This window comes from Archocentrus centrarchus, chromosome 17, assembly GCF_007364275.1.
Source record: "Archocentrus centrarchus isolate MPI-CPG fArcCen1 chromosome 17, fArcCen1, whole genome shotgun sequence".
NCBI lineage: Eukaryota > Metazoa > Chordata > Actinopteri > Cichliformes > Cichlidae > Archocentrus > Archocentrus centrarchus.
The window spans coordinates 17,223,487-17,234,025 of NC_044362.1; the positions used below are offsets into that span (position 1 = coordinate 17,223,487).

The window sequence follows — 10,539 nt, forward strand, 5'->3', positions numbered from 1 at the left end:
CAGCTGCAACCGTTTCATTTAAACGAGTAAACCTAAAACACAATAACATACACTAAAGGCATAAAAGTATAAAGACTAAAGAGATATTTTGACTATATACACATCTAAATCTATACACATATGAGAATTGTGAGTGCAAAAATTTTAAATAGGTGTCATTATATATATATGCACAGTCCTTTTTTGTACAATGTATAAGTGTATGTACAATGTACAATGTATATAGTGTATGTACAATGTATATGGAAATTTAAACAATTTTATGTACAATTGAATACTGATAAATGAATGACACTGATGAACCACAATGTCACCTATTAAGGGAGGAGTTATAGAGTCTGATGGCCACAGGTAGAAATGACCTCCTGTGGCGCTCTGTGGTGCATTTTGGTGGGATGAGTCTTGCACTGAATGTGCTCCTGTGTCCCATCACTGTGTTGTAGAGTGGGTGGGAGCCATTGTTCATAATGGCCTGCAGCTTAGACAGCATCCTCCTCTCCGACACTGCCATAAGCGAATCCAGCTCCACTCCCACCACATCACTGGCTTTGTGGATCAGTTTATTGAGTCTGTTGGCGTCTGCCGCCCTCAGTCTGCTGCCCCAGCATGCAACAGCATAGAGGATGGCACTCGCCACCACAGACTCATAGAAGATCCTGAGCATAGTCCGGCAGATGTTGAAGGACCTCAGGCGTCTCAGAAAATAGAGGCGACTTTGGCCCTTCCTGTATAGGGCATCAGTGTTCTTAGCCCAGTCCAGTTTGTTGTCAATGTGTACTCCCAGATATTTGTAGTCCTCAACGGTGTCCACACTGACCCCTCCGATGGACATAGGGGCCACCGGTGCCTTGTCTTTCCTCAAGTCCACCACCAGTTCCTTTGTCTTTGTCACGTTGAGCTCTAGATGGTTCCGCTTGCACCATGTGACAAAGTCCTTCACTGTCCTCCTGTACTCATCCTCATCACCCCTGCTGATACATCCAACTATTGCAGAGTCATCAGAAAACTTTTGAAGATGGCAGGTCTCTGAGCAGTAGCTGAAGTCTGTGGTGTAGAGGGTGAAGAGGAAGGGAGAGAGGACAGTCCCTTGTGGGGCTCCAGTGTTGCTAACTACTCTGTCAGACACACAGTGCTGCAGCCGTACATACTGTGGTCTGCCAGTCAGGTAGTCAACAATCCAGGACACAAGGGGGACATCTACCTGCATCGCTGTCAACTTATCACCCAGAAGAGCAGGCTGAATGGTGTTGAATGCACTTGAGAAGTCAAAGAACATGACCCTCACAGTGCTGGCCGGCTTATCCAGGTGAGCGTAGACTCGGTTTAGCAGGTAGATAATGGCATCCTCAACTCCCAGGCGGGGCTGGTAGGCGAACTGGAGGGGGTCCAGAAATGACTGGACAATGGGCCGGAGCTGATCCAGGACGAGCCTCTCCATGGTCTTCATTATGTGGGAAGTCAGTGCCACTGGCCTGTAATCCTTGACGTCACTGGGTCGCGTCATCTTCGGGACCGGAACGATGCAAGATGTCTTCCACATCACAGGGACCCTCTGAAGATCCAGGCTCATATTGAAGACATGGTGCAGTACTCCACAAAGCTGGGTGGCACAGGCTTTAAGCACCCTGGGGGAGACCCCGTCAGGGCCTGCAGCCTTGTTTTTGTGGAGTCTCTTAAGTTGTCTTCTCACCTGGTCAGCAGTGAGACTAACTGTAGAGTAGGGTTTAATATTTTTCCCGAAAATGACATGAATCAAATCCCGGGAAATGACGAGCCATTTCCCGGGAATCCCGGGAAAAAGTTTATTTATTTTTTTATTTTTAATTAGGCCTTCTGTAGCCTGTGTCGGCCTTAACCTATTGTGATATTGTAGAGGTAGCTTTCCAGCTATGTCCTGTTATGCCCAGTAGGGGGCAACGTCGGCTTGATTAACGCAATAAAACCTACATCTCGACATTCGAGTGCTCGAGCTATGCGGTGTTGTATCGTTCCTCAACACTCCCTTAACAAATATAATTAGAATATTCCTCCATTGTACATGGAATTATACCAAGATATTTTACAACTGCTGGTGCAAAACAATACGGTTCATCTCCACAGCATTGATAAAGGCTCAGCCACGCTGTCGTGGCGACATCTGTTGCACTATATCTCCACCAGTGGAACGCTGTAATAGTCATTGAAAAGTTAACTACCGTACTACACTATAATATGGCATAACACAGGGCCTTGAGTAATGCTCCACGACTTGGTCATTGCCATTCTGGCAACAGCAAATTTATAACACCGTGTCTGAGGGTTAAAGTAGGTTCGCTGTGAATCGTCTTTTGAAAAACTGGCCGATCCTTATAGCCTAAAAAATATACATTTTACTCAACTCCATTTTAAAAGCGAAATATGTTAAAGCAATCTATTTCATGATAATTTCTTCACACATTAGGCCCGTATCCTAATTCATGATTGTTAGTAAGCGGCTGCAAACGAGGAAAAGAAACACTCGAAGTTAAACAGATATTTCTTTATTGTTCAGGGCAGGCATATTTTATAGGCTATATAATGCAATATAACAATATATAATAATATAAAATTATATAATACAAAATACCTTAGGGTAAACACATTGCCTACGATTTCAACAAATTAAAGAGGAAAAAAGCACAACTGTGTAATACCTCTATTAAAACGCTTGAGATGAAGGCTGAAGCCTTAAACGGAGGCTGAACGTGCCTGAAATGAAGAGTAATGCTTTTCGCATTAAACGAACCCTTCTCTCAATATTTCCTTAAATTTAACTTTCTGAAGCTTTTCTTTCTGAAAGTCAAATCGACGCGCGCGACTTTTTTCCCGGTTTCCCGTCTAACGTTTCCCGGGAAACGGGAAATGGTTCTGATCGCATTTCCCGGGAATCCCGGATCCCGGGATTAAACCCTACTGTAGAGGTGGCGGGTGGGGGAGGGGTGGAGACGTCAAGAGGGCCATCACAGGAAGGAAGCAGGCTATTGTGAAGTGTGGGGGTGGGTGGGGGTGGAGTGGACTTCTGGAGACCGGCAGCAGAGCTGTCTGGACGAGGGATGACAGAGCCTGCAGTGTCAAACCTGTTAAAGAACAGATTTAGCTCATTGGCCCTGTCCACACTGCCCTCCATTCCCCTGTTGTTGCTGGTCCTGAAGCCAGTGATGGTTCTTATTCCACTCCATACCTCCCTCATGTTGTTCTGCTGGAGTTTCAGCTCCAGCTTCCTCCTATAATTGTTTTTAGCCTCCCTAATTGTTGTTTTGAGTTCCCTCTGGATCGTTCTCACCTCCTCCCTGTTGCCAGCCCTGAAGGCCTTCTTCTTATTGTTGAGAAGTGCTTTAATGTCCTTTGTTACCCACGGCTTGTTGTTTGGGTAGCATTTTACAGTCCTGGTAGGAACAATGGTGTCCACACAGAAGTTAATGTAGTCTGTGATGCATTCTGTGAGCCTGTCGATGTCCTGTCCATGAGGCTCACAGAGTGCCGGCCAGTCTGTCACCTCAAAGCAGTCCTGCAGTGCTTCATAAGTGTTGTCAGACCATCCCTTAATTGACCGTGTGGTCACAGGCTGACTTTTCACCAGTGGCACATAGCGGGAGCTGAGCTTCACCAAGTTGTGGTCCGACCTCCCTAGAGGGGGGAGGGGGGAGCAGCTGTATGCATCCTTAACATTAGCATACAGCAGGTCCAGTGTTCTCTCCTCTCTGGTGGGACAGTTCACGTACTGGGTGAAGTTTGAGAGTGTCTTTTCCATGGTGACATGATTGAAGTCACCTGAAATTGCAATAAAGGCAGTTGGGTGTTGAGTTTGTAAACACGCTAATGTTGAGTGAATGACGTTGAGTGATTCCTAAAAATGATCAGTGAATGGGGTTCAAGCCTAAATGCTGGTCATCATCATAAAAATATCCGAGCCTGGAGATAAATTTAGAGATAGCTTTCATAGATCTGGAATGTACTGTCTTAAGCTGTACTGTCTTAGCTACCAACAGCTAAAGTAGCTTAGCTCACATAAAGATGAGTTCTAGCTAACAGAGAAATGCATGGAGAAATGTATAAAACTACTTGACACATAAAACGCAATCTGAAATAATCTAAAAATACTCATTATTATTGGCTAGCAAAGTGTGCAGGTTTTAACTTATAATTACTTCTGAGGGTAGACCACCGTGATGCCCCGCCATAACCATCTCCTACTCTTCCTTCGTGCCTCTCAGAGTTTGACTGGCTGTTTTCCCAGCCAGAGAAGCATTGCACCACCTAGTGGTCGTTTCTTTTAACCAACGTTTCTTTTAACCACAGCTCACAAATATAAACAGTCTTAGAATATTAAAAAGTAGATGTAGGTGTATGTGTTATAACTAAAGGGTGCTGAGGTATCCCATCTTCCACAGAAAATCGTCTTTGCCACTTTGGCACAAGTACAGTATAGAGTGAAATAAGTTCAGCGGAAAAAAAACACTAGACCCCGAACAAAACTCAGATGACCCAGCTTTGCACCAGCATTTAAACGCACCAAGTTACGCACGAATCTGGGAGCTCTCCGGAAGCTGAAATATGTCTCAAAAACTTTGTGCACTCGTAACCGTCGTTTTGTGCATGTGTATCAGGAGATTCGTGCGTAACTTTAGTTTCGTCCGTGTGTATCAGGTGATTTGTGTATTACAAAAAATTACAAATCCAGCAAGTTACGCACAAATCCAGCATTACAGACACACGGATATTTGAGTCACGCACAAATCCTGCATTACAGACACAGATATTTTGAGTCAATTTTCTCTCCATACATCAAAGCCACATGAGGCAAGTTTTGACAACAAATTTTACCACAAGTATTTTAACAAATACTAAAACTAAGGAGATTTCCTCTATATTTTTAGTTCAGTTAACTATTTGTTAAGAATCGTGGAGTTATTTTTTTTTTTTTGGGGGGGGGGGGGGGGGGGGGCAGGATATGTCCTTCAATGCACATATTAAGCAAATATGTAGGACTGCTTTTTTTTTTTTTTTTTGCGCAATATTTATAAAATTAGAAACATCCTAACTCAGAGTGTTGTTGAAAAGCAAATTCATGCATTTATTACTTCTAGGCTGGATTATTATAATTCATTACTATCAGGCTGTCCTAAAAAGCTCCCTGAAAAGCCTTCAGCTGATCCAAAATACTGCAGTGAGAATTCAGACAGGGACTAGAAAGAGAGAGCATATTTCTCCCATACTGACTTCTCTTCATTGGCTCCCTGTTAAATCCAGATTTGAATTTAAAGTTCTTCTTCTCACATACAAGGTCTTAAATAAACAGGTCCCATTTTATCTTAAAGACCTCATAGTACCATATCATCCAAATAGAGCACTTCGCTCTCAGACTGCTGGCTTCCTTGTGGTTCCTAGGATACTTAAGAGTAGAACAGGAGGCAGAGCCTTCAGCTTTCAGGCCCCTCTTCTGTGGAACCAGCTCCCAGCTTGGATTCAGGAGACAGACACCCTCTCTATTTTTAAGATTAGGCTTAAAACTTTCCTTTATGATAAATCTTATAGTTAGGGCTGGATCAGGTGACCCTGAGCCATCCCTTAGTTATGCTGCAATAGGCCTGGGCTGCTGGGGGGTTCCCACGATGAATGTTTCTTTTCATTCACCTCTTTTAACTCTGTTTATACTCCACTCTGTATTTAATCATCAGTTATTATTAATCTCTGGCTCTCTTCCACAGCATGTCTTTTGTCCTGTTTCTCTCCCCTCATCCCCATCTGGCAGCAACAGATGACTGCCCCTCTCTGAGCCTGGTTCTGCTGTAGGGTTCTTCCTGTTAAAAAGGAGTTTTTCCTTCCCACTGTCACCAAGTACTTGCTTATAGGGGGTCTTTTGACTGTTGGGTTTTCTCTGTAATTATTGAGGTGTTTGCCTTACAATATAAAGCACCTTGAGGCGACTGTTTGTTGGGATTTGGTGCTATATAAATAAAATTGAATTGAAATATTATTATTATATTGAGTGCAAACAAACAGTCTCAGATGAATGAAAATGAATTCCCATTATGTGGAAATTTCAGATTGCCCACGAAGCCTGATCTCTGTCTTCTGCTCACAAAAGTGCACACACGCGCGCCCACACACGCGCACATTAGGAAACCTTAGTAAACTGTGGCATTTAATCTTTTGTCCTGGGCCAGTCCGGTTAGCTATAAAAGCCCGAGCAGCCTCCCAGTCTGTCTGCTCTGCTGATCCGGAGACCCCGCCGCCCAGTATGAAGCCTCTCCTCCTTGTGGCGCTGCTCGGACTCCTCGGTAAGGACCTCAAACCTGTGCAACTATTTTTAATCGCAGACTGACCCATCAATCTAAACCGACATCCCCGTGTTTTAACAGCCAGCGCGTCCGCTGCTCCCATTTCGGACCAAGAATTGCGTAAATGTTTGGATCTCGCAGCAGCAGCTCCTGCTTTCAGCTGTGTGGAGAAAGAAAACACCCTCGAGTGCATTATTGCGATCAAGGTGAGAACTTTTTTTATATATATATCTAATCAGAGCACCAAATTAACGTTAAGCGCTCAAAAATAGAATGTGCTGCCACTTAAATCCAGTTATTTATAATGAAAAACTCGATGTTTGAAATGCCAATTGTAAATAAACAGGCTATGGAGTACTCTGCTTATTTTGAAATGTTACTTGAGTAAAATCAAGTGACTGTTATTACTGCATTTTATGTGTTGTTCCTTCACATAATATATGTAAAAGAGAAATGTGGTGGAGTAAGAAAAATATTTTATTCTATAATGAAAATTCTCCAATAGTCTTGCACTTAAAATCTTACATGAATAAAAAGTCCGTCAGTATCAGCAGTCAGAGGTGGGAAGTAACGAAGTACAAATACTTCGTTACTGTAGTTAAGTGCATTTTTCAGGTATCTGTACTTTACTTGAGTATTTATTTTTCTGACTACTTTTTACTTTTACTCCCTACATTTTTACACAAGTATCTGTACTTTCTACTACTTACATTTTCAAACAGACTCGTTACTTTAGGTTTAACCGCTGAGAGAAGTTTGCATTTCCGGTCAAACATCAAACGATCGGAGCCGAAATAGAGGAACAGTAACACATAAGAGACAATCGTACTGGCGTATCCTCCATCACCGGGCTCATCGCATACAAAGAGATTAAAAGGGCAAAAACATGTAATTTATGTATCATTTATAGCGCTATGATCAGGGCTGACACGGGCCGCAGATGACCGTAGTGGTGCTCGCGGTATTTTAGCAGCTTAGCTAACGCTACCGAAGAGGAGCAAGCATAAAGGGAGTAACTGTGGCAGGTAATTTTAAAAGCAACGTTTCTAAATGCTCAACAAATATCAGCAAACACACAAAGTGTGTGCAGTTTGTTACACAGCTAGCTAAAAGAAGAGCTGCTGTACTTCCAGGGAGCGCAAAGAGAGAGAAGTTCACTCAGAGATGGAGAAAGAGGAAAGGAGAGGAAGAAGAGAGGTTAGATTTAAAGGTAAGGACTGCAAAACAAACTGAAGTATGCTGACTTTGTGTAATTCAAAGATTGTATGAAAATACTGCAGTTTAGTGTGTAATAAACAGTTAGCTTGCTGTACTGTATTTACAGTAAAGCTCTGTGTTGGTGCACAGAGGCTGTGTTCATGGTCAGAGTTACAGGTTACATCAGTGCAGCAGAGATGAGTTTGAATCAAAGCTGCTGATGCTGAGATTCATTCACTGAATCCAACATTTCTACAGCCTGTATGCTTTCAGTGTAGGGCAGGGGTATTCAAATAAAATTAAAAAAGGTCCAGTCAGACAAAATTTCATGAGGCCAACGAATGTTGGACAAAAACAAACTGAACTCTTTGAAGGAATCAAAGCTCAAATCCAGCTGCATCCTGATGTTCTCACCACATGAAGCTGCTTCTGTTTTGGAGCTGCTCGGAGAGCTAGCTTTGCGGCCTCTGTACACAACCTACTTAAGTGGTCGACCATTTATGCGTGTGTAGCTGGATTGTGTGTGTTAATTACCTTGCGGTCGCGTGCTGGTGTTTTATATGCAGTGCCGGCTGGGACTTTTGTGGTCCTCTCTCTTTGTGCTCAGTTTTTTGGCTGCAAACATATTTGTCCCTGTTTTTCCACTTTCTTCATTTCCTCATGTCCATTCCGATACTTTCAGCAGTCTCCCTCCAGGAATTTGCTGACATTTGTGAGTGCTTATATTGATGCTTTGATTATTATTCCTGATTGTTATTCTCTCACTGATAAATTCAGGGGTGACCTGGGAGAATCTGAAGGGCAAGAAGTCTTGCCACACAGGCATCGGCAGATCTGCTGGTTGGATCATCCCCATGGTGCAAATCTACAAAGTACAAATGACTGTGACTTCAGTAAGTAACTGCAAGCTTCTTCTACTTTTAAGAAGAGAAAAAAACATCCAGAGACCCCCCCCACCCTTTTAAAAGATTTCAAGTGTGTTTAGATGGCTCTCTCTCTCTATATATATATATATCCATAAGCATGAAATATTTTTCAATCTATATTTAAACAAAAGCCATAATGTTCCAGTAATCTTGCCAAAAGAGAGTTGCTTGTCACTGAGCTCTTTCTGCATCTCTTCCTCTCAGCTAAGTTCTTCACAAGTGGCTGTGCGCCTGGAGCCGACCCCAGTTCTCCGTTCTGTTCTTTGTGTGTCGGCAGCGGTAAAGCTGTGGGAGAAGAGGCCAAGTGCAAAGCCAGTGCCGATGAGCAGTACTACGGTTACGCCGGAGCCTTTAGGTACAGCAAGGAACACAATGACACTGCGTACAACTTTGTAAGAAGAAAGTTAGCAAAGAGAAAGGAAAACAACTGAAACTCCTCTTGTCAATGTTGCCAGCTCATTTATTTCATTTGTGTCCAGCCAAGAATGTGACGAGAAAGAGCTGAAGCATGTTTTCCTCCTAAATTTTAAAAAGAATTATCTTTTTTGTCTTTGCTAACATTGTCTTGTACATGATGTATGACATATCATTATAGGTGTCTGGTTGAGGGTGGTGGTGATGTTGCCTTCATCAAACACACAATTGTTCAAGAAAACAGTGATGGTAAGACAACCGCACTGACCTGCACTGTGTATTCCTATAAAATTCCAACATTTTTTAAACTTTATTCCACTTCTCTGTCCCAAAGGTAACGGTCCAGACTGGGCTCGTAGTCTGAGATCTTCAGATTACCAGCTCATCTGCCCTGGGAAGGCCCCAGTGGAGATCACTGAATACGCCTCTTGTCACTTGGCTAATGTGCCAGCACACGCTGTGGTGGCTCGCCCAGAAAGCCACGCAGAGGTGGTCCGCATCCTCCAGGAGCAGCAGGTTAGTGATGAAGTGATGAAGCTTTGTTACATCTACTAGAGCTTTAAAAGTTCAGCTTCTTTAATTCGGCCATCAGTACAAAACAAAGATGCCGAGTGTGCTAAAGAGAAACATGCAAAGCAATCTGTGAAGCTACATGCAATTTGTTTGGCAAAACAAAGAATTGTTTTTCCATATAGTTGCCAAATAATTCTCAGTCAGCTTCCTCATTGTCGCTCTAACGATTGATGAGTTTTTTTGTTTTGTTTTTTCTGATTTTACTATTTTCTGATTCTAAAATTTGTTTTTACGCTTTTGGGTTTGAGAAATCTGTGCTCTATATACTAACACTGTAAGATTAATTACATTAAAAATCTACAACTGAATGGCCGAAAAAGAAAAGAATCAAGATGCTGCAATGACCCAGTCAAAGTCCAGACCTCAACCTGACTGAAATGCTGTGGAAAGACGTTAAGAGAGCTGTGAATAAGCAAATGCCTTCAAACCTCAATTAACTGATGGAACTTTGTAAAGAAAAGTGGGCCATAACTCCTCCACAACAATGTGAGAGGCTGACAAACTCATACAGAAAACAAATACTTCGAGTTATTGCTTCTAAAGGTGGTTCTACTAGCTACCGAATCATGGGCTGTCCTTAGTTTGTCACAAGACTGCATAGAGTCCTGTGAAAACTTTCTTTTTGACATGACTGTACATCACAAGTTGATCTCAATTGGGAGGAATCTGAAACTTCATAAACCACCTGGTTACTAAACTCATGATGACTGACGTTGCACTTCTTTCTCTTAAGAAAAAGAAGTGCAACGTCAGTTTTTCAACACTCATGTTACCATTTTCAATAAGCAGAGTAACGTGTTTATTTTAGCTTCTGATGGGATGGATAACATTGTGGAAAAATCTAAATAACTCTGCTTCAAATCGAAATGTTTTTAGATCCTGCATTCAGAATGTTCCAGTCAGAGAACTTAGTGGAGTCCTTCTCCACTAAGTGTCTGCAGGAGGTACCAGCAGGAAGAACCTATGAGCAGTTTTTGGGACCAGAGTTCATGGATGCTATGAAGTTACTCAGACATTGCAGCGGTACTGCTTCAGGTTTGTACTACTCCAGGTTATATCTAGAATCACAGGACAGAAATTAATTAACGATAAAATGTGACACAAGATGAAATACTTTCCTGCATGGCATT

The 10,539-nt window shown here is 42.5% G+C and overlaps 1 pseudogene; it reads left to right on the forward strand.

Moving 5' to 3' along the window:
- Positions 1–6,259: 6,259 nt before the first annotated feature.
- On the forward strand, positions 6,260–9,406 carry LOC115795586 (serotransferrin-like; annotated as a pseudogene).
- Positions 9,407–10,539: the final 1,133 nt, after the last annotated feature.